Consider the following 24,240-nt stretch of genomic DNA (forward strand, 5'->3'; position numbering starts at 1 on the left):
TGAAATTCAACTTCTTCCTTCCTTATCTTCAACCCTATTGGACGACTCAGGAGCGGCGCCTTCGCGTTATGAGGCAATAAATAAATGCCGCATTTTGAGAGTAGAGTATCACGTCAATCTTTGGAACACAATTTATTTGTAGATCTACTCCTGATGTTTTAAATTATAATTTTTTTAAAAAATAAATTACTTTAGGGAAATATTTAATGGTGCTATGATTTAGGAATGGTAAATAAATAAAAAAAACCTAGAGGACTACTTGCTCAAACTGGAGGAAGGAAGTGAAAAGGAAAAGATGAACTGTTGCAGGAACTCCACCAAATTCTTTTAAAATGGAATCCTTAAATGAAAGTTAGAAACTTTTTTGATGGTATTAAATTCAAATCAGAAAAAAAAAGGTTACATTTACTAATAATAATAGAGTGACTAAATTTGCGATTACATGTGAAGGTAGAGGAGGCTGAAAGAGAAAGAGTATGTCAGACCAAATGTCAAGGAGAGTGGCTGCAAGAGAGGAATATAAGTGCCGTTAAGAAGTGCACGAACTGAGAGATAATGGTAACTTGAATGTGGTAACTTAAAAAGAGTTGGTAGAATTACAATACGAAAGAGCAAGTAATTAGGCAAGCAGTATTCGAAACATTATTTTAGAAAGAATATTATAATCTGCGTTTCATAATTTCGCGCGCGCGCAAAACAAAAAAAAGAAGCACATTACTTGTTTTTAGAATAATTTAATTTAAATTTTAAGTTTGTCTTGCTGCTCAAAAGAACTATTTTGAATGCAATGAATTTATGCAGGTAAAATATCTTTCTTTTGAAGTGGGGATATCGAAATCTGTAAAAAAACGTTTTTTGAGAATACCCTTGCATGTGCATTCTGGATAGGGATTAGCATTTTGCTTACCGTACACTGGATGATTCCACGCTGAAAACCCGGGTTCTTATCCAGCAGATGACCCATAGATTTTTCTCTTCAAAGGAGCTTCTTACAGCTGAAAAAAAAACTCCGAGAGCCAATGACCTTAGATATTGAAAAACAAAATTTCAAAAAATTGAAACAAAAAACCTAACCAATCCTCACTTTCATTGCAACATTTCTGCTGAAATTTATCAACCAGATATCTATTGTATTTATAAACTAATACATGTGCAAGAAGCAGGGACATGTTCGTACGAGGTGTGTTCAAAAAGTAACGGGAATTTTTAAATTTCGCGGGTTTGGAGAGTCTGATTGTAAAATTTTTTTTTTATTATGTTGGTACACATGCCCCTGAAGTACGATAAAATTTTCAGTAATATTCATTGTTTACTTCTTAAGTGGCAGCCGTTAAGGTTAGACGTGTTTTTCGAGCTTGGCGATTTTTGTTTGTTAAAAAAAATGGATCAAAGAATTTGTATTAAATTTTGCGTAAAAAATGAAATAAAGTGTGTGAAATGTTAATAAAGGCATATGGTGAGTCTGCTATGAGTAAAACAAGGATTTACGAGTGGTATAAGCGTTTCCAAGATGGCCGCGAAAACGTTGAAGATGACGAACGACCTGGACGTCCAAGCACATCAACAACCGATGAAAACGTGAAAAAAGTGAAAGAAATGGTTATGAACGATCGCCGAATCACAATCAGAGAAGTCGCTGATGATGTTGCCATATCAATTGGCTCATGCCATGAAATTTTTTCGGATGTTTTGGGTATGAAACGTGTGGCAGCAAAATTTGTTCCAAAATTGTTGAATTTCGAACAAAAACAGCGGAGAATGGAAGTTGCTCAAGAGTCACTCAATGAAGTCGACAACGATGCGGATCTACTGAAACGTGTTATAACAGGTGACGAAACATGGGTTTACGGATATGATGTCGAAACTAAGGCTCAATCGTCCCAGTGGAGGTTATGCTCACTGTGTTCTTCGATTTTAATGGCATAGTGCATCATATATTCTTGCCACAAGGTCAAACAATCAATACGGAGTACTACCTACAAGTTCAACGCCGTTTGCGTGAAGCAATCCGAAAAAAACGCCCGGATTTGTGGCAAAACAATTCATGGATTTTGCACCACGATAATGCACCTGCTCACACTTCATTGCTTGTTCGTGAATTTTTGGCCAAAAACAAAACTTTAACGATGCCCCAGCCTCCATATTCGCCAGACATGGCTCCATGTGACTTTTTTCTATTTCCAAACATAAAGAGAACATTAAAAGGCCGTCGTTTTACAAGCATAGATGACATTAAAAGCGAATCGCTGAAAGAGCTGAAAGCTATCACAAAGATCGAGTTTCAGAAGTGTTTGGAGGATTGGAAAAAGCGCTGGCACAAGTGTATTGTATGCGAAGGGGACTACTTTGAAGACGACAATATTAATGTAGATGAATAAATAAATATTTTTTTCAAAAAACGAAAATTCCCGTTACTTTTTGAACACACCTCGTATATGTTCTTTGCCAGGATTCAGATAATCAGAGGTGGGGAAAGATAGCCATGCCATTTCTCTGTACAAACCAAAGCATCATCTTATCCTGATGAGTATACGAGGTGTGGCTATTAAATAACGAGACTGATGCTGCTACAGAAGAACTATGCATGCAGATGTACAGCGTAAAGCCTTCTCTTTCGATTGCAGCTTCTCACGAGTTTGTACAGAAATCTGTCTGACCGGAACCGTCGTTTGTGTAAGAGGTGTTAGTTTCGTTTTGCCGAAAACATGATACTACATGATGTAGTAGAGCAACGAATTGTCGTGAAATTTCACATGAAACTGGGTAAAACCGCTACTGAAACTTATCTTTTATTAAAAGAAGTTTATGGCGATGAATGTTTATCACGTGCGCGAGTTTTTGAGTGGTTCAAGCGTTTCCAAGATGGCCGAGAAACCGTCGGAGATGATGACCGCCCGTGTCGCCCTTCCACGTCCAAAACGGATGAAAATATCGATTGTAATTAATCACCATTACTACCGTCAGGTGCTTGCTCAACTCCGTGAAAGAGTAAGGAAAAAAACGACCCGATTTGTGGAAGAACAAGTCACATGGGTTCTCCATCAAGACAACGCGCCGGCTCACACTGCATTGTCTGTCAAGACCGTTTCTAGCCAAGTACAACATCCCAGTTTTAGGCCATTCGCCTGACCCAGCCTCATGTGACTTTAGATCTGTTCCCCAAAGTCAAATCTGCATTAATAGGAACAGGATTTCAGTCCGTTGAAGCTGTTTCGAACAATGGTAAATTCGCATGGAGCGTTGTAGGGATAGGGGTGGGGTGTATATTGAAGGTGATAATAACTAAATATGTATAAATTTAAAATAAAATGTTTTACAGCAATAGTCTCGTTATTTGATAGCCACACCTCGTAAATAGCCTTTCCTCAGTTAACGTGGCCTTGGAAGTACAATTGAAGTCCCCAAAAAAGCCTCCGTAAATACAGGAGCAGTAGAGGAGGAAATTCCGAATCTTGATTAAAAAAATTGGGAAAAATTGTTTAAAAACAAAATAATCAATAAATAATAAAATAAATATTAGTACTATGATTTAACAAAGATGGCTAATCAACCGGATTCAGTGAAAGTCAATTATCTTTCTTAATAGAATTAGGTAAAGCCATAATTATACGTAACATTCCATTAAGTGAAACTTGATTTAATTCAACAAAATCTTATTAACATAATAACACTATCTTAACAAATAGAGCGTTAAAAAATCTATTAGAAATAGAAAGTTACAAAAATCTAATCATAACTTAATCTGATGAATAAGTGTGCAGTAACCGAGAAAAATCGAGAGTGCAGTAGAAGACGAGAACAAGTTACAGTAATTTTCACGCTTATTATTAAAAGTTTTTATTTTTATAGTGTTTTCATTCATTTTATCTATACACTAATCTTGTGGAGCTATAAATTGATTTAGGAATGTAATATAAAATAATTTCCTAACTTTTATGAAGACGTCTAGAACTTAAAATTTCTGGCAAAATCTAATTAATTTTTTGTAATGGTTTAACCAGATTTATTTAGAAGCCGACCAGTTTATTTCCTGTGTCAATGGAGATCATTGGTACGGACTTAAAAAGAGGCGTGGCTACTCAGGGGAAGTTTATTGTAATTATGTAATGTTATAAAGTAAGGTTAGCTTTCTTTTATATGTTTATGCCGACATTTAGTTCATTCAAGTTAGTTCATTCATGTATTTCATTTAATTTAGTTTATGTTAATAAGATTATTTGTTTTTCAAGTTTATAACAAAAAAGTAACTTTTTATTTTTATTTTATTTTATTTATTTTTAATGATTTAAGGCGCGTCAACATCTAAGGTTATTAGCGCCCGGAGCTTTTTTCAGTGCACGGTCGGCCTCCGGACAGTGTTCTCCCGTTACAGGCAACAATGTCCATCACCGGACAGTGAGCTGTAAGAAGCTCCTAGGAAGAGAAAATCTAAGGGTCAGCTGCTGGATTCGAACCTGGGACCTCCGCGTGGGAGTCCAGTACGCTAACCGCTTAGCTAATCCCTTCCCTTTTTTATTTTAATTATTTTTAACTATTTTTGTATCACTGCTTAGAATTCCTAGAACTCCTCGGACAGCCATTTGATCATGTAGTAGTCTAGTTTTGTACGAGTATACGATAGGGTGAACCAGTAAGTAATGTCCATAGGCAAAATATTTCCTAACATTTTCTCAAATATTTCAGTGAGATCAAAAGTAAATGTTTAAAGTGCAATTTGTAACCTTTGACTACCTTACTTTAAGACAGGCTACTTTAAAATTGATTACTGGTCCATCTAAAAGAGTTTTCAATGAATTAAACAACTTGATAAACTAACACTGATGTGTGAACACGTTTTCTTGTAAAACAAACGTAATTTCTCATACGAAGATAAAAGGAATCCTGGAAAATGATATACCGTTAGAAAGCCCATTACTCAAGGAAACTTTTACAAAAAGTGGCCAGCATCTAGGTCTGATAATGATCACATAAGGGCCTAATGAGTTTTCTTAAAAATTTTCGATTACTTTTATTTTTCCAGTATCCAGGAGAAGATTGAGGCTGTTTGGAGAATAACTTATGCTTCGAAATGGTGTCAATTTTTAGAAAATTTATATGCCTTTCTAACCGTGTCATCAGAATCGAATTCGGACTAAAACTTTCTGAGTAATAACACATTTATTGAAAAAAAGTAATGATTTTAGAAAAAAAAAAAAATTAAGTCCGTCACTCAAGAATAGTGGAAAATATGAAGTTGGCCAATACGTCATTGAACTCCACTTTAGATGTACTATCGTACACACAGTAGGTCTATAGACATTACTTACTAGTTAGTTACTCGTATATTTATATTCTGTAATTTATAAATATAGACAATTACTATTATTACTTTAATGACAGAAGAGATGAGCGATGAAATAAATCATTGGGTTATTATGTGAATTGCTTTATTGGAATTTAAAAGCAAATTTTATTAAATGTTTAATGCAATTTCTGCAAAATGGTTTACTTTTACTGCGGGTAAGAAATTTTGTCATGTCTTCGCCTTTTGAGTGGGGATTCCATGTAAGTAGATGGCCAAAATATATCTCTGTTGGAAAAAAAATTGTAGCCCTTACTACCGTAACATTTTCAAAAAAGGTTTTTCCCGTTTCCGGTTTGTTCATTGTTGCACAGAGCAGGTGCTGTGTTTTTAGCATCTGGTTCCCTCAGTTTGGGTCTTAGGTGAGAATCTGACAATAACATTGATCTATTTACAACTGTATTTCAAGCAGAGCTGCTGGCGTTGAATTGGTAGGTACTGATTTCCTTGGGAAGGGATTTATTGATACTGATATTCGGTTTATGACGGTTACCTAGGCAGATATTAAGACCCTGATGTCTCTTAATGAGAACCTATCCTCAACTTGACCCACTTGCCATGATGCTCTCAATTAAAACTATCCTGAAGGACAGTTGTATAAGGGTTGATCGTCAAAAACTGCACGAAAAAGAGTAACGTTGAAAAACACCCAACTTTGACAATTTTTTTTTCTCTATTTTTATAAAAGATAAAATTCCCAAATTTTCTTTAAAATATAGGCCAAATCCTCCTTTATAACTGTAATTTTTTGCAACAACCCAGATCTAATAGATTTCGAGAAAAATATTGCCGAAAATTGGGAACAAAAAACGGCTATCTTAGGTGCAATGAATATTTTCTCTGATTCTTCTTCTCCTTGAGGCTTCGAGATTCTACAGAAAGAGAGTATGCTGAAAAGGCAGTGCCGAAAGAGAGCTTCTTTGGTTTCAATGACTCCCAAACGAAGTGCCCCTGCATTACATAATAGAGGTTGGAACAGTGGATTAAAAAAAGAAGGAAAAAAGAAGTCCCAAAACGATTGTCATTCAGACCAAGGAGTCAGTCTCTTGATTAAGACGACTCTACTTTCTAAGTTACTCCGGGTGTTGAGTGGCCACGCTAGCTAAGCGTATAATTTATTTAATTGCGGCCTAGCCCAATCACCAGCTACACGGCGCTGTCTAAAATGAGTCTAATGAAACTACGCGCCACTTTTGTTGCGCTTATAGAAGAATTAGAAATCTTGTTTTCTGCAAGTTGAGGGACTCTGTTCGTGAGATTGTCGCGGTTGGTAAGTTAAACGAACTTTCTAAGTTCATACTAAGTACTGAGAGAGACTAGGGTCGCCCTGTCCCATTGTCTGCTAGTACCACTGGTATTCTAGTAACGATACTAAGATCAACCTCTTATTTAAAGCTCCGCCTCAAAGCTCCTCTTTCACCCAGAACTTCAACTCTCTTCTAAGACATAAGAAGTCAACTGGGAAATACAGCCAGTCTTCTTTAGCCTGCGTACCTTTCAGGTGGAAGCGTCCTAATCTCATTAAAGGCTTTTCTTATCTTCCGGGAGCACCGCAGTCAGTTTATGCGTTTCAATCAAGTTCTCTCGATATAACCAATCTTCATCTCCAAGATCGGCGGGCAGCCATCGGATCCCCCATATATTACCTTCCCGTCTTATATATGTATTCCTCTCATCTGTTTCCCATTGAGGAACCAAATTTTTATACATTTTTGGCCATCTTTGGGAAGAAAATATTATTATGACAGTAGTACCAACACAAATTTTATTTTTTTAATGTTTGCTGTATGATTTTGTTTTCTGTTTCCTGTTCCAACATTTCATTCGTTTTTCAATACACTCTTCTATCTTAGACTACTACTCTACAAATCTTCAATGATTTGATAAAAATATTCTTTTAATATTTCTTTTAGAGACAACACTGTGCCCAAAACCTCTAGTAAAGCCACTATAAAACGTTTCTCACTTGCGCTCATCTATTCAAACTTAATTTTTCCGCTAACAACAACTTAAAAATGCACTACAATAACACTTTAGAATGAGCCCTAAGATGACACTCTGGATTTACAAGAGTGTAATAAGACCCATGGTGTCACACGGGGCGGTAGCGTGGTGGGCGAAAACCTTGCAGGTGGGTGGAGTCCGAGCACTAAGTGGTATTCAAAGGCTGGCTTGCCTGAGTGTTACTGGTGCCATGAGGACTTCCCCTACTGCGGCCTTGGAGGTTTTATTAAATTTGCCCCCTTTGCACATATATATTCAAGGCGTTGTAAAGGCCGTTGTCATTAGGCTTATGATAGGACAAGCTCCCATTACCGTTAGGCATGGAGGAGCGTATCAAGAGTTGTACGAGGAGCTGGAGGCCGACCCAATTCTGGGCCTGCCTTCGGACTTTATGACTCCCAAATATAACTTCGACAAGCCTTTCAAAGTCTGTATTGGGGACCGGGAGGCTTGGACACGAGGACCCCCAGTTGAGGGAGATTCGATATGGTACACGGATGACTCCAAGACGGAGGAGGGTGTGGGAGCGGGAGTGTACGGGGCGAAACCGAAATATAGCTTTTCGGTTAGCCTAGGAAAACTAGCTACAGTTTTTCAGGCTGAGCTAGCTGCAATTAGGTTCTGTGCTGCCGAGATTAAAGGGCGAGGAATTATTAATTCCAAGGTCGTAATTTTCTCGGACAGTCAGGCTGCTCTACGGGCAATTAGTTCCTACCAGGTCAACTCAAGGCTGGTTTGGGACTGTCTGGGTACCTGGTCATTCAGGACATAAAGGAAACGAAGCGGCAGATTTATTGGCCCGGGAAGGCTCTGCGGGACGCTTCGTTGGCCCGGAGCCCTGTTTTGGGGTTCCGAAGTGTGTTAAGGCTGCGACCATTAACTTATGGGTGCAGAGTAGGTCTCAGGAGTGGTGGCTTGCCACCACTGGGCAGAGACAGGCGAAGGAGTTTATTAAAGGCTATTCGCCGAGGCTGACTGCAGAATTAATCCGTCAAGGCCGTGGGGCTATAAGGATGATTGTAGGCCTATTAACTGGCCACTGTAGGCTCAGGAAACACATGCATCGCATGGGCCTGGCAGATGATAGCCTATGTAGGTTCTGTCAGGAAGAGGAGGAAACGGCACTGCACGTGTTGTGTCAGTGTGAGGGGCTCGTGTGGCTAAGGATGTTACTTCTCGGGGAGGAAAAGCCAAGGCCTGTGAGCTTTACCCAAGAGTCGCTCTCCAGCATTAAGAGTCTGATTAAAAGGACAGGTCTGGAGGGTGAGCTTTAAAGTGAGGGGAGCCACAATAGATCCAAAGGGGTCGCAGTGGCGTAGGCCTTGAGGCCGCCCTAGTCTAATCTAATCTAATCTAACACTTTAGAAGCCTAACCACCTCGCGACAAATGATCTAAATGGATTTTTTTTTTAATATTTTACAAATTAGTTATAGATCTACATTAGGGTGTTTCAAAAAACGATGACTTTTAAATTTTAAAGAGCGCCGGGCGGAAAATCAAAGTTCATTTAAAGACAAAAAGTTTCGTCCGTATTAGAGTGAAATCGATTAATATTTAGAGGTCGCTACCATCGATCAACAAATTTTTGTTTTGCTTTTTTCTTTATAAAAAAATCCTTATTAAATGTTTTGTATCTTTTCAAATTATTAGCAAAACATGTAATTGTACAAAGTTTATTTAAATATAATCTGCCATAAAGACAATGCAGTTGGAATCATTTTAATGGCCATTTTACTTTCAAAGTTATGAATAATTAAAGAAGCTGTATTTAAAAAAAAAAATATTAAGAAAAATATACATTTTTGAAAAATTTCGATTAATTAACGTTAAACTCACTTCATTTTTTATGTGTTTCTTTCAGAATTTAAAAAGCAAATAATTTTGGTTACTGAAACGTCTAAATTAGGGAATATTTTGCATTTATTGTTATAATTTGAAATTGATTGATTTAGTTTAAAGTAAGTAAAGTAAACCAGTTTAAAGTAAATCGTCGGATTTTTGAGAAAAAATTCAAAAATCGTCCAGTAAATCGATAAGGTTGTACGATTTTGAGCTAATGTCTAATAGCACTATTCACAGAATTTTTAAATACAACGTTTTTCATATTCTGTAAACTACAGAACATTTATTTCTGTTATAAATCCAAATGTAAAATAAGAACGATTAAAATATTTTCTTGTTACAAGAAATGCGAGATAGTAAAGTGCATAACAGTATTCAAGAAATAGATGGATGGATGATACTAGATTGGATACTTTCCAATATCTAGCTCCTGGAGATTAAAATTCCTTTACCCTACAATGCCACCCACATATTCTAAGGATACCTCAACTAAAGCAGATAAAGGGAACCAGTCTCACTAGCGAAGTTTTGGGAAGGACGATAGAATTTTGGAAGTATTCAGGCTTCTTCTTATTCTAGGACACCTATTGTCTAACTTATACAATGTTCTCTCACTTCACGATTTCAACTCGTAAACTATAGCAACGTCCTCACTAGATAGATAACTCTAGCTGGCATAGGTCCTATCTATTAGAGCAAATAAATTATGATCAAGGGCAAGAAATTCCTCCTTCTAACGGGAACTTATTTAAACATAACTCAAGATATGTAAACATACTACAGTTATCTAGGCCCAAATATTAAATAGTCGAAATTTATGAATACAAATAAAATAAATATCAAGAAAGTCAGTAATAATTTATATAGGTAATATAAACTAAATCCTACACAACCAAGTTGACCTTTTTGATAATAGAGACGAAGGATTAAATGGGAGCTTGCAGCTTTTCGGCGTTCTAATGGGACACAAATTCGTCTTTGAGCTTGTCGTTTTTTTAGTACTATTTTTTCTAATTATCTTTCGATAAAAATAATCTTACTTTTAACGATGACAATTAAATCACAATAGAAAACAAAAAATATAAATTCCAATTCACTAAATATTTAGGACAGCTAATTAGTAAATATTTCAAATTAGACGAAAATCTGGTAATTAGAGATTTCTAATTATTATAAATAAGTGAAAGTAAGTTAAGTATTTCGCCACCCTAGGGTTTAAAATTCCACAGTATATTCATAGCGCGCATGCTCTCAATTATTCGAGAATCTCATGTTTTGTAAACATCATACGAGGTGTGTTCAAAAAGTAACGGGAATTTTTAAATTTCGCGGGTTTGGAGAGTCTGATTGTAAAATTATTGTTTTTATTATGTTGGTACACATGCCCCTGAAGTACGATAAAATTTTCAGTAATATTCATTGTTTACTTCTTAAGTGGCAGCCGTTAAGGTTAGACGTGTTTTTCGAGCTTGGCGATTTTTGTTTGTTAAAAAAAATGGATCAAAGAATTTGTATTAAATTTTGCGTAAAAAATGAAATAAAGTGTGTGAAATGTTAATAAAGGCATATGGTGAGTCTGCTATGAGTAAAACAAGGATTTACGAGTGGTATAAGCGTTTCCAAGATGGCCGCGAAAACGTTGAAGATGACGAACGACCTGGACGTCCAAGCACATCAACAACCGATGAAAACGTGAAAAAAGTGAAAGAAATGGTTATGAACGATCGCCGAATCACAATCAGAGAAGTCGCTGATGATGTTGCCATATCAATTGGCTCATGCCATGAAATTTTTTCGGATGATTTGGGTATGAAACGTGTGGCAGCAAAATTTGTTCCAAAATTGTTGAATTTCGAACAAAAACAGCGGAGAATGGAAGTTGCTCAAGAGTCACTCAATGAAGTCGACAACGATGCGGATCTACTGAAACGTGTTATAAAAGGTGACGAAACATGGGTTTACGGATATGATGTCGAAACTAAGGCTCAATCGTCCCAGTGGAGGCATTCTGGATCGCAAAGACCGAAAAAGGCTCGACAAGTGCGGTCGAATGTGAAGGTTATGCTCACTGTATTCTTCGATTTTAATGGCATAGTGCATCATGAATTCTTGCCACAAGGTCAAACAATCAATGAGGAGTACTACCTACAAGTTCAACGCCGTTTGCGTGAAGCAATCCGAAAAAAACGCCCGGATTTGTGGCAAAACAATTCATGGATTTTGCACCACGATAATGCACCTGCTCACACTTCATTGCTTGTTCGTGAATTTTTGGCCAAAAACAAAACTTTAACGATGCCCCAGCCTCCATATTCGCCAGACATGGCTCCATGTGACTTTTTTCTATTTCCAAACATAAAGAGAACATTAAAAGGCCGTCGTTTTACAAGCATAGATGACATTAAAAGCGAATCGCTGAAAGAGCTGAAAGCTATCACAAAGATCGAGTTTCAGAAGTGTTTGGAGGATTGGAAAAAGCGCTGGCACAAGTGTATTGTATGCGAAGGGGACTACTTTGAAGGCGACAATATTAATGTAGATGAATAAATAAATATTTTTTTCAAAAAACGAAAATTCCCGTTACTTTTTGAACACACCTCGTACACCAGACAATTCACACTATATTCGAGATCATTATTATTAAGGTTTCCGTCGTTTTGTAGTGCCTTATAAATATCTGTCCCAAAATTTTTTCGTCTTAGGTGCCTTCCAAGATATACTAAAGAAATCTCTCAATCAGGAGACTAATACTAGATAGATGTTGTATATCTGTGACTGGTGCAAGAAGTGCCAATGCCAAAATTGAGCATCAATATTTCCCCCCGCCCCATAATAAACCAGAGACCGTAATATCATTATCCTTATACAGTCGAACCTCCCATAAAGGACACTCTCACTAGCGACCACCTCCATTTAAGGACAGTTTTTGGGATTTCCCCGTTTTACCCCTATACACTTTCTATATAAAAGAACCTTCGATCTAACGGACACTCTACATAGCGACCGCGGACATTGATTTTGGGGAACGGATTACATGTTTCACCTCCCACTAACGACCACCTTATTATTAAGAGTTCGTTTGACGCGATGATAAAAATAATTATCCCCTCTCAAGTTTTTCTTTTTTTTTCTGGTTTTTCCTAAAGTTTCCTGTATATGCTCATACATCTTGTACCAATTTAATCATTTTTCAATATTATTTTGGACGAACGATATTATTTTTTCCGATATGTCTCTCAAATGATAACGGTTAACTCTAGAAGAGAAAATAAATGTGTTGGAAGATTTTGCAAATACCAAATCGAGCCATCGTCAACTTGCCGAAAGGTTTGTTCTATTTTTCTAATAATAGATGATAGTATGATGATAATTTTACCATAATTTATTATTGTTACGAATAAATGTGATGATTATTATAAAAATTATTAATTAAGTCAATAATATGTAGTTTTTTGATAAATTTTTTGGATAATTAAGAAAAACTTGATGCGTATCATATAGCTGAATAATAATGCAATTATGTACGTTTTTAAATCTATTAATAATAAACAATTTTTAAACAGATGTTTGGAAAAAAACCCATATTTTTTCATTATGAAACTTGCCTACCTCCTTCTAACGGCCACCTCCAAACAGCGGCCACTTTGCTTTCCCCCGCCAGTGTCCGTTATTGAGAGGTTCGACTGTATTTACATTGGCACTTCTTGTACCAAGGTACAGAATTATTTCCTCCAATACCTAGCTCCTGGAGATTCTTTCTAAAATTCGTTCTCCCTGTAACGCCACCCACATATTCTAAGGATACCTCAACTAAACCAGATAAAGGGAACCAGTCTCACTAGCGATGTCTTGGAATGAGGATAGTCAGCCATGAATTCTAATTCAAATCCAGTTTCCCGGAATGGCAGAGTGTCGGCATTTAAGGATAAGTACTCGCTGATATCAACTCTCTCCTTTTTCCTTCCAATTCCCGAGAGAGGGAATATCCTTCTCTCAATGATTATAAGTCGGTCAGGAAGACAACTCTAAAAGAGTCCCAGAAATCGGACAATCAAAAAATAAAAACAGTTTATCAGTTCAATAAAATTATCTAAAAATGGCGCACTAAATAATCGCAGCACACCACGTAGCGGAAGTCGGATCTAACGTAACTTTTCGGTGTAATGTGCGGTTTTCACTACGTATTCTAAAAATGTTACTTAAGTTTCTAAATTTGGAGCCAGAAAAAAACTTAATACAAGTCGGCTAGCTCGAGATTGCACTTAGAAAATGTCGTATAAGTGTTCACTAGAGAATATTTTTGATTTTTTTTTTCTCAATAATAATTCGATGTTTGCCCTCATCTATGTCCTAAATTGCCAACTAAATTATAGGCTGCCATTAATTAATGGTTCGAAATTCTACTCATTCAAAAACAAAACCAGGTGGTTCGAGTGCACTCTCATGACCAGGCATATCTTTCATTTTATTTTGTGAAGAACTTTCTATCCTTTTCTAAGATACTTTTGAACAAATCATTAGCCAACATTAAAACTACCAAGCTTCTAGCTTTAATATAGCTTAAAGTTATTACACATTATTACTAGACATTCGTAATTACGATAGAGGTCTATCCAAGACATATGGGGAGTTGTTCATAGTTGTTCTTACATACGTCATACTAAGGTCGTTGTACTATTCTCTCTACCTGGTAGGTCTACATTAGCAAGATTTATCTTGCAGCATCTGCACAAACCTGTGTATCACATCTCTATTGTCATGTTAATAAAAATCTTTATTTATTCAGTTTATTTATAAATTGCATTAGTCTCATAAAGTAGCCTATTCAGCCTCACATTATTGTTCTGGATTTAAAATTATTAGTCATAAAACTTATGTTTATGTTTTAAAATTACATATTTATTGGTGATGCATTTCACAGGATTTTAAGTAACCACTTACAGTAAAAACAAAATAACAATTTGAACATTACTTGGAATTATTGCTAGCCAAATAAGTTATTCCGAATGTTTTTTTTGTTCTTGAAAAATAGAGGTTTAAGGGCTTCTGGATCAGAAATTTGGACTACATACGATGAACCAAAATGTGTCTTAGTCGTAGCTTTTCAGAAGTTCCCAAAGGCAGTGTATTAAATTATTAATTATTTTGTAAATAAGTAAGTAAAATAATTGCCTATTTCTTTTCAGGTAGGGCTTTAAGTCCAACTATCAATTAGGTGTTCCTGACAAAGGCGGAAGACAATCTTTACTATTAACATTGTTTCTGATATACAGAAAGCATTGAATGCGATTAGGTCCGCAGTGCTGGATATCTTTGAATTTATTCGTCGTAGAACGCAAGTTTATTTTATCTCTAACTGGTTTCGGATCTTCATCCATCATTAGAGATAGATTAGTTTGGTGTAGTGATTTCTACTTCATTTACGTTTCTAGCTTGCACTACTCTTGCTGAATGAGTGAGGAAGGTTGCAAGGTTTATTTGATAAATTAAGGAATAAGTTTGATCCTTTACATGAACGATATTGATCACTTAAACATGTGGCAGGAGGTTTCCAATTTTTTTGGTAATTAAACGCAACTCTCCCAAAATTACCAAATAATTATTAAACCTTCTTGTTTGTAACAGATGTAAAATTAATTTTTAGCCATTTTGTCCATGCTTGAGAACATCTAAAGCTCTTAACATTTGATTTTTCTCAGAAAAAAAATCACTCGGAAAACGACTTATTTCCCGATATTAAGAAAAATACTAGCTTCACTGCCTTGGCAATATTTTTAGTAGAAAGGGGATAAAAAAATTCATAAAAATGATCTATCGCGTGCTCTTCTTTCTCTTTGATAACAAGTTAAAAAATTGAAATATGATTAATAAATACCAGATTATGAAATGGCCTAGCACCTTTAATTTTGATGATATCGAATTGCAGTTTCCGGTTTCTTTCATAACTTTTTATACTCTTTTAAAACTGTGCATATGAAAATGGGGGTCAACTGCAAACCCTCACTTTTGGTCGCGCGTCAGCCGCGTATGCGGGCAGGAATCTAAAATCAAGTCACATATTCTGAAACTAGAGGTGACGGGCAACAAATTTTGCCACTACCATTTTTTGTTCAGATTGACCGTTTCAAGCATGAAGTGCATTTGAGCCGTCTTAAAATGAACACCCTGTATAACGATTCATTCCGATTAATTCAACCATTCATTTTTAGAAATATGTATTTGCTACATATGTTTGAATCAAATAAAAGAACTGGAAACTGGTTCACACATAGGCAATCGATTTTAATCTAATCTCGTCCGTTGGGAACTACATATAAAGAGCTATTGTATAGTATAGAATGTAATTATAAAACAAAGATTTGTAAATAAGTCTAAAAATAATAGTTTCCCAGGATAGGGAAAGAATTAACTCAGTCAGTGGTCAATTCAGCGAAGTATACGGGTTCGAATCCAGATGCCTGCCCTTAGATTTTCTCTTTCTAGCAGCTTCTTGCAGACCAACACTGGGACAGTGCTGTCTATAACAAGAAAACACTGTCCTAGTATCCGGAAGCGCACTGAAATAAGCTCAGGGTGCAAAAGTTGATGCCCCTTAAATAATAATCATAAAATGTTTCCCACATTTTCTAATTATTTTAATTTTTAGAGAATATAATTTCCGACATATCACACAGAGTTAATATTCAAATCTTTTTTCCCACAAGTTATAAAACAAACTTGTCAACTTCTTCATTAATATTAGGTGTTATTTCCTTAAAATTTCTCCACTACTATTTCCTGAAATCTGTTAAATACTACAACCACAATTTTTACTTCCCTAAATATAACTTATAGTTTACACAATTAATACTAAGTACGTATCTTTTGGTGCGATAGAAAGTACGTGATGTATTAAAACATTAAAGATGGAAGATACATTTTGACGGAAGGTACAAGAGTTTTGATGACCTTTGAGATAGTAAAAAAAAAAGTTTATAACGATATTTAACAACTATGTGTTTCAGCCATTGCGTAAAAGACTGGTTTAAAAATTTGAGTTCTGTTGAAAATTACTTCATTTACATTGCGCACGCTCAAAAATTTTGGAGAAGGTTTTTATCAAGAAAATGGATACGAAGTACTTCAGCTTATCTAAAATGATAAGCTAGAATTGCTTGATGTTCTGATTGCTCTGATCGGATACAAATCAATTTCAACTTAGATGGGTATTTTAGGAACAACCAACTAATATTGTAAATCCATTTTAAATTCTGGACATACGCACAACTATCTCTGACTTCGTACACTCTTAATCACAAACCGATCGAGGTACTGTTGGAACTAACCCATAAACAAAGCTGTAAAATTCAAACTGCAAATAATATAATCTGGTTCCATAAAATACACTTTACTTAGTCCATTGGCGTAAATCTACAGGGTGAACCAGTAAGTATCGTCAATAGGCCTACTGCGTGTAGTACATCTAAAGTGGAGTTCAATGACGTATTGGCCAAGTTCATATTTTCCTCTGTTCTTGAGTGACGTCACTTTAAAGTTTTTTTCTAAAATCATTACTTTTTTGCAATAAAAATGTTATTACTCAGAAAGTTTTAGTCCGAATTTGATTCTGATGACACGTTTAGAAAGACAGATAAATTTCCTAAAAATTGACACCATTTTGAAGCATAAGTTATTCTCCAAACAGCCTCAATCTTCTCCTGGATACTGGAAAAATAAAAGTAATCGAAAATTTTTAAGAAAACTCATTAGGCCCTTATGTGATCATTATCAGACCTAGATGCTGGCCACTTTTTGTAAAAGTTTCCTTGTCTAATGGGCTTTCGAACGGTATATCATTTTCCAGGATTCCTTTTATCTTCTTATGAGAAATTGCGTTTATTTTGCAAGAAAACGTGTTCACGAGCATACAGCAGTGATATTGTATTGTGTTGTTTAATTCATTAAACTCTTGTGGATGGAGCTGTAGTCAATTTTTAAAGTAGATTGTCTTAAAATAAGGTAGTCTAAGGTTACTTATTGTACATAAAAAAAAAAAATCTAAACTGAAATATTTGACAAAATGTTAGATTTTGAAACTAAGCAAATTAGCCTTCGATTATAATTTTTTGGAAATTTATCTAAAACTTTCTGAGTAATAACATTTTTATTGGAAAAAAGTAATGATTTTAGAAAAAAACTTTAAAGTGACGTCACTCAAGAACAGAGGAAAATATAAAGTCGGCCAATACGTCATTGAACTCCACTTTAGATGTACTATACGCAGTAGGCCTATTGACAATACTTACTGGTTCACCCTGTATACTGGAGACCTTAAATAAAATTTCAAATTAAGAGCAATTTGAGAGTCTTTTAAACCAAAATATTCCAAGCTGATGAAACAATTATTTGAAGAAATAGATCAAACTGAAACTCGTTGGGTCTGTTTCAGGGGATCAGATTCAGCCAATCCCTGTTTGAATATTAATCAAATGAAATTTATGAAACAACTAGAAAGAATTAAAAAATAAGGTGTTTCACCATAGAAATTATTTAATTAATTTACTTCAAATTAATATTAACTTCGTTGGCCACTTTTTCTCTGAACTTAAATACAACCTCATAAATAAATTCCTAAAGCTGAATAGAGAAGATAGCCAAAAAATTAAAATTCTCTACAATGTTATTAAGATACACTTAAATCTTTGCTAAGTAACTGTAAATAATTATTTATAGGATAGATGGATAGATAGATAAATATGAAATTCATTACAAATATACACATTACTTCTAAAAATAATAAATTCCAATGTATACGCATTATTAAATAATTATTTTAAAAAACGTTAAGGATGGGATAAGGATATCTTTGGCTAAAGGAAAGAAAAAAACTGAAATAAGAGGAGAAAGATTAAGGACTCTGTAGGGAATAGAAGGATCTTAGATGGCTATCTCGCGGCAGAGTGGGTTAAGATGGCAATTTAGAATGGAGAAGAGTTTCAGTCAATGGTTTCGGATAAACGAGTGTTCAGGGATTATGAAATGAAAGATATCTCATTGAGGGAGTCGATTCTAGTACTTTGAGAGAAGATTCAGTCACAAGTCTGAGGACTTCTTTTTTGTGTGTGTTTCCTGGAGTTTCTTAGTGTTACAGATCAGGCTCCAGGTGGAGCCGGCGTGATGTAACATTGGATTGATGTTCACCTTGAAGTGGAGGAGTTTGCTCTGTACAGTCATCTTCGAGTATCTTCCGCTTTGTTCTGAACGAGAGTACAGGACAGTTTATCGCATTAAGTTAAGCCTTAGTGCTTGGCACGGCTAAGAATATAACAATATGTTGTAGCTATTTCGTCTGATGTAAACGGGTTCTGTGTTTAGTAAAGAGTAAGTAGTTTGTCTTTTCATGGTTTCTTTTAATTTTCTATCTAACAGTGCTGTATTTAGTCAGTTTGGCTATAGGCTAAAGTAAGTATGTTTAGTCAACGCCGATCTTGAATAAATATTTAACTATTTCCACATATTGCAGTAATGTATTCCAGACTGAATGAAGTAACTCTTAGCTAAGGCAATAGAAGAAGATACTGATCCTACAGACACACACAGAAGACGAAGATGAAAAGAATCATTTACATAGAAGAAGCGTGTAAAGTGAGGGCCGCCACATTTTCAGCTGACCTTTAATGACCTACAATATTCGACCTTCTTCCAGGACTAAAGCTGACTGAAGGGGAAAGAAAGAAAGAGAATGATATGAGAGACAGAGAAAGTAGATGCAAAATCATCACTAAAGTGCATATAAATTTCGTGAGAGGTCGCCAATTGTGTAATAATACAATGTAAGCTACACTATACTACAGCCACTTATTGTTTAGTGTTGTGTTTAAAATACATTCAGGTTTGTATTCCATACAGGCGAGTAACACACATTTACCAACATTAATTATATTCATTCACCTACTGGGCTAAACACAAGACACAATCAAAATGAACTCCAATAAAACAATAGAAACAACCTTCACAAACCTCCGCGTATTTTTAAAGACGCGGTAAGACAAAGTCGTGTGAGTTTGTTCATTAGATTTATTTAAAAATAGTTCCATTAGAATGTATTGTGTAATTTAAAGTAAAAATTAAATCTTTATTTTGTCAAAATTATGTATAGTTTACAAGAAAAACCTAATAGCATACGTATTGCTTTAAAAAAAAGTCGTGTGAGTGTGCATATTAGAAAAAATATTGAATTGGAAATAAAATCAGGTCAAATGAACCGAAAATTGCCGACAAAAACCGATCGCATTCGGCTTATTAGAAATAAAAATAAAGAAATATGATGTTAAAAAAAAAACCGGCTAAGGCACGATGGGTTAGAGATCTAGTAATTCCTAGAATTTGCTGTTCTTTAACCCATCGGTCTTTGATGGCTGAGGTTCGTATTGAATTTACTGCTCTGTAGTGAGTTTATCCATTATATCTCCGGAACGGATAATCGCAGAAACTTCAAATTTGATATTTCATTCAAGTGCCACCAGAGGAAGTGACAGTCAATTTTTGGTCAAAATAGGTCCACCGGAAGTACCACTTTACTGAATAGATTTTTCATTTTTTTAACCTTTTTTTCAAAAACCGCTTCTCCGATTTCCTTGAAACTTTTTATAATTATATCTCACAAATAGTTCTATAACTTTTATAGGAAACATTTCTCTGTAAACATTCGATTAATGGCACTTTTGGGGGAGGGGGTGGGTGGGTCAGTCCGGTAGAATGCCAGTTCGCTGTAATATATGAACTTACTTCCTGCTAAACATTAATTAGGATTAAATGTGGGACGAAAATTCCATTTTTGAAAAAATGGTAAACCGGAAACACTAATTTAGAAAATCGATTTAACAGTTTTTTCAGGTTTTCTTATAAGTTTACAATTAAGATTTATTTTGAACTTGGTATATTTTAGGCGCACAATCTGTTCTATACCTTTTGTTATACTGTTCAAAGTGTAAAATTTAATGTATTATAAATCGGATATATCTAGGCTTCCCAATAAGGTGTCATTTCCGAGTGTATTGTATAGATTTCAAGAGATAGCGTCAAGAGATTCTCATTTACCTAGATTTTTTTTTTCGAATCCATATTTAAATATTATAATTTTTCTACAATAGAAAATACAGAAAACTTAAAAGGAAAAACTGTTGAATTAACATTAAAACTCGTAGATAAACAATACAACTATCACTGAAAAGGTCTGATAGGCGAATTAATGTTCATATCTAAACAAAAAACAAGGACCTTTAATTGAAGAAAATACCATAAGTTCGCTAATCTCAATGAGTAACCAAACACTGGCCATTATTATGTACTTATATGGAACTATATACTATGTGTTCAAAGCACGAAATGTACTACATGAGATAAGGGTGACGCCAATGCAGAACAGAATATAAGCCTCAGGCTAAAATATGATTAGCCTGTGTTTATCAAAAAAAAATGTAACAATAATATATGTAAATCCAGTGTTAAGACATGTTTTAACTTGCATATTCTTCGCAGATATGAGGATTTAAACTAAAAAATAATAATAATGTAAATACACGAATTTCTTTTAATTTAATATTTACTATTAATACAAAAAAAATTTCAAATATTATGGTAGCAGTGAGAGGAACAGATGGATGTTTATTCCATGTGTAAACAAATTGGCAATGTACGAGGGTCGTTTGAAAAGTCCGTGCAAAAATAAAAACTACTTAATTTTTTGGGGTAAACCTTTTTTATTTTTCAACATAGTCTCCTTTTAGGCTTATACACTTCGTCCAACGCTGCTCTAGTTTGTTGATCCCTTCAGAATAATAGGATTTGTCCAAGTCTGAAAAATAGCCATTCGTTTCTGCAATCACCTCCTCGTTTGAAAAAAAAAATCTTTTTCCCGCCAGCCATTTCTTCATATTGAGGAACAAATAGTAGTCCGAGGGAGCCAAGTCTGGAGAATAGGGGGGATGTGAAACGAGTTGGAACCCTATTTCCATTAATTTTGCGATCACAACTGCTGAGGTGTGAGCTGGTGCGTTGTCGTGATGGAAAAGGACTTTTTTGTGGGCCAATCGTGGGCGTTTTTCTTGCAGCTCGGTTTTCAAACGGTCCAATAACGATGAATAATATGCACCTGTAATAGTTTTACCCTTTTCCAGATTAGTCGATGAGGATTATTCTTTGCGAATCCCAAAAGACAGTCGCCATAATCTTTCCGGCCGAAGGAACGGTCTTCGCCTTTTTTGGCGCAGATTCCCCCTTGGTAACCCATTGTTTAGATTGTTCTTTGGTCTCAGGAGTGTAGTGATGTATCCATGTTTCATCCACAGTGACGAAACGACGCTTAAAGTCCTGCGGGTTCTTCTGGAACAGCTGCAAACCGTCCTTGCAACACTTCACACGATTTCGTTTTTGGTCAAGCGTGAGCAATCGCGGCACCCATCTTGCGGATAGCTTTGTCATGTCCAAATGTTGATGCAAAATATTATGTACCCGTTCATTCGAGATGCCCACAGCACTAGCAATCTCACGCACCTTCACTCTTCTGTCATCCATCACCATATCATGGATTTTATCAATGATTTCTGGAGTAGTAACCTCAACAGGGCGTCCAGAACGTTCAGCGTCACTTATGCCCATATGGCCACTCCGGAAATTTTGAAACCACTTATAAATTGTTCTAATCGAAGGTGCACAGTCACCATAATGTTTATCAAGCTTCTCTTTAGTCTCCTCAGGCGTTTTGCCTTTCATAAAGTAGTGTTTAATCAACACACGAAATTCTTTTTCGTACATTTTTTGAAAATCACTCGACTTCCTCGATTCAAACGAATGCCAAACACAAAGAAATAGACCGATCTGGCTGAAACTTGGTGTGTGTTCTTCCAAGAGATGCTACTAACTAAACATAACCTCGATACGCGCCAGTAGTGCTATCTCTCTGACTTTGCACGGACTTTTCAAACGACCCTCGTAATCCATGAATGTTATGGCTTAGTTCAAGAGTAAGCCAATGCCTACTTGATATTTGTATCAATCACTTTTAGAATATTTATGATAAAGTTAATACGACTTCTTCATAATAAAAGGAAAATCAAGGTCAGTCTTCACTTTCATTTAATTAAAAAGGTAATATATTTTTATATTTCCGCTATTGGGCGAGCATCCTTAACCGGTTTCGGATTTCCATCCATCATTAGAGGTAGATTAGTTTGGTGTAGAGAGTTCGGATTTCAATTCAACTTCTATTTTTTTTTTTTTTTTATTTTTTTTTTTATAAAAGCTATTAAATATTATTTTTACTAATTTCATACAAAATATTTTTAAATACAATGACCGGTTAAAGAATTTGGTCAAACCATAGTTTATAAAATGGTAATAGCTTAGCGCCAAAACAGAAAATCTAACTTTTTTCAAATATTCTGTTCACACTAATACAATTGGCCTTAAAAAAAAAAAAATGCTTTCATTCAGCAGAGTTCAAGTCGTGCATTTATAAACTGCTCCACAAAAAAAGTGGCGCACTTTGAAAAAAACGTTTATTTTTTGTTTTATCACATTTTGGGGAAAGATTATTAGTTTTAATTATTTTCATAAACTGTCAGGGAACAATTAATCTAATCAAGGCCCAGTTTCTTGTAAATAGAGAAGTAATTCCTCGTTTAATCCCCTTCAGTCTTTTTGTGTAAACAACAACGTGAACTTTACCTCAACAGTAAATAAATTTATTGACCTCTACAGTTGCGTTTCGACTTTTTTCAAGCTGAAAGCATTGCAAATTCTCAATTACAGCAGAGCAAGTGGCCCGTATTATTGCATTAGTTGAGGATGGACGGAGTCAGCGGAACGCAGCACGAACGTTAGGGTTGCCTGAGACCACCGTCCGTAGAGCCATCCATCGTTACCGGGAGACAGGCCTCTGCACTCGCAGACAAGGTTCGGATCGACCAAGAGCCACAGAAGCAGTTGATGACCGATTTATTAGAATTCACACTCTGAGAAATCGTACATCAACTGCTTCTGAAACAGCTCAAACACTGCTTACTGTTCGTGGAGTTTCAGTCAGTGCCGAAAATGTACGAAGAAGGCTCGCTGAAATGAATTTACGCTCTAGGAAGCAAGCCACAGGACCATTGCTCACCGTAGACCATCGGAGAGCCCGTCTAGAGTTCGCTAGGGAACACCGCAACTGGTCTGGGAATTGATTGCAGTAACGTTCTCTTTTCAGACGAGTCCCGTTTTGCTCTCTACGCACCTGATGGGAGGGGACGAGTTTACCGAAGGCCTGGGGAGCGCTACGCTCCGTGCAATATTTCTGGTAGACTACCATTCGGAGGTGGTTCAGTGATGGTGTGGGCTGGGATTTCTATGGGGGCTTATACTGAGCTCCACGTGTTCAACAGGGCAATCTTGAATGCAGATTTTTATGTGAGGGAAATTTTGCAGCAATATGTGATACCCTATGCACCATTTATTGGGGAGAATTTTATTTTTATGCAGGGTAATGCCCGACCACACACTGCCGTCTGTGTTGTTCAATATCTACAGGATACTAGCATTCGTGTTTTGAGGTGGCCAGCACGCAGCCCGGATTTAAATCCAATTGAACATCTTTGGGATGAGCTGGGTAGGCGATTAAGATGGAGAAATAATCCGCCCAGGAGCTTAGAAAAGTTGCGAGGTGCTCTGGTGGAGATATGGCAGGAATTAACACAAGATTTCGTGAGAAATTTAATAGGGAGTATGCCGAGGAGGTTGGATGCAGTAATGCGAGCAATACACGTTACTAAAATTCTTTTTCTCTTTTTTTAATCGGAAGAAATACTTTTTTTTTAAACTCATATTTTGCTGAGAAGTACTTTTTTGTTAAATTAAAGGTTTCTATTTCTTTTAGATCATTTTCTATTTAATTTTAGCCCTCCCGTAACTTTATACTTCTTATATTTGCGAACTAAAATAAAATGCAGAACAAAAAAGTTACAGAGAAAAAAACATAACGCATTTTTAAAGTGCGCCACTTTTTTTGTGGAGCAGTGTATTTTAGAAATTAAAT

The 24,240-nt window shown here is 35.7% G+C and overlaps 1 protein-coding gene across 2 annotated transcripts in view; it reads right to left on the bottom strand.

The window, feature by feature from the left end:
- The window catches only part of LOC141460342 (rhotekin-like), a 287,313-nt gene that overhangs the window by 246,353 nt on the left and 16,720 nt on the right, over nucleotides 1–24,240 (bottom strand). The gene's annotated exons all lie outside the window — the stretch shown is intronic.

Source organism: Rhodnius prolixus, unplaced genomic scaffold (genome assembly GCF_049639745.1).
Source record: "Rhodnius prolixus isolate KJV_2025 unplaced genomic scaffold, Rpr scaffold_6, whole genome shotgun sequence".
Taxonomy (NCBI): Eukaryota; Metazoa; Arthropoda; class Insecta; order Hemiptera; family Reduviidae; genus Rhodnius; species Rhodnius prolixus.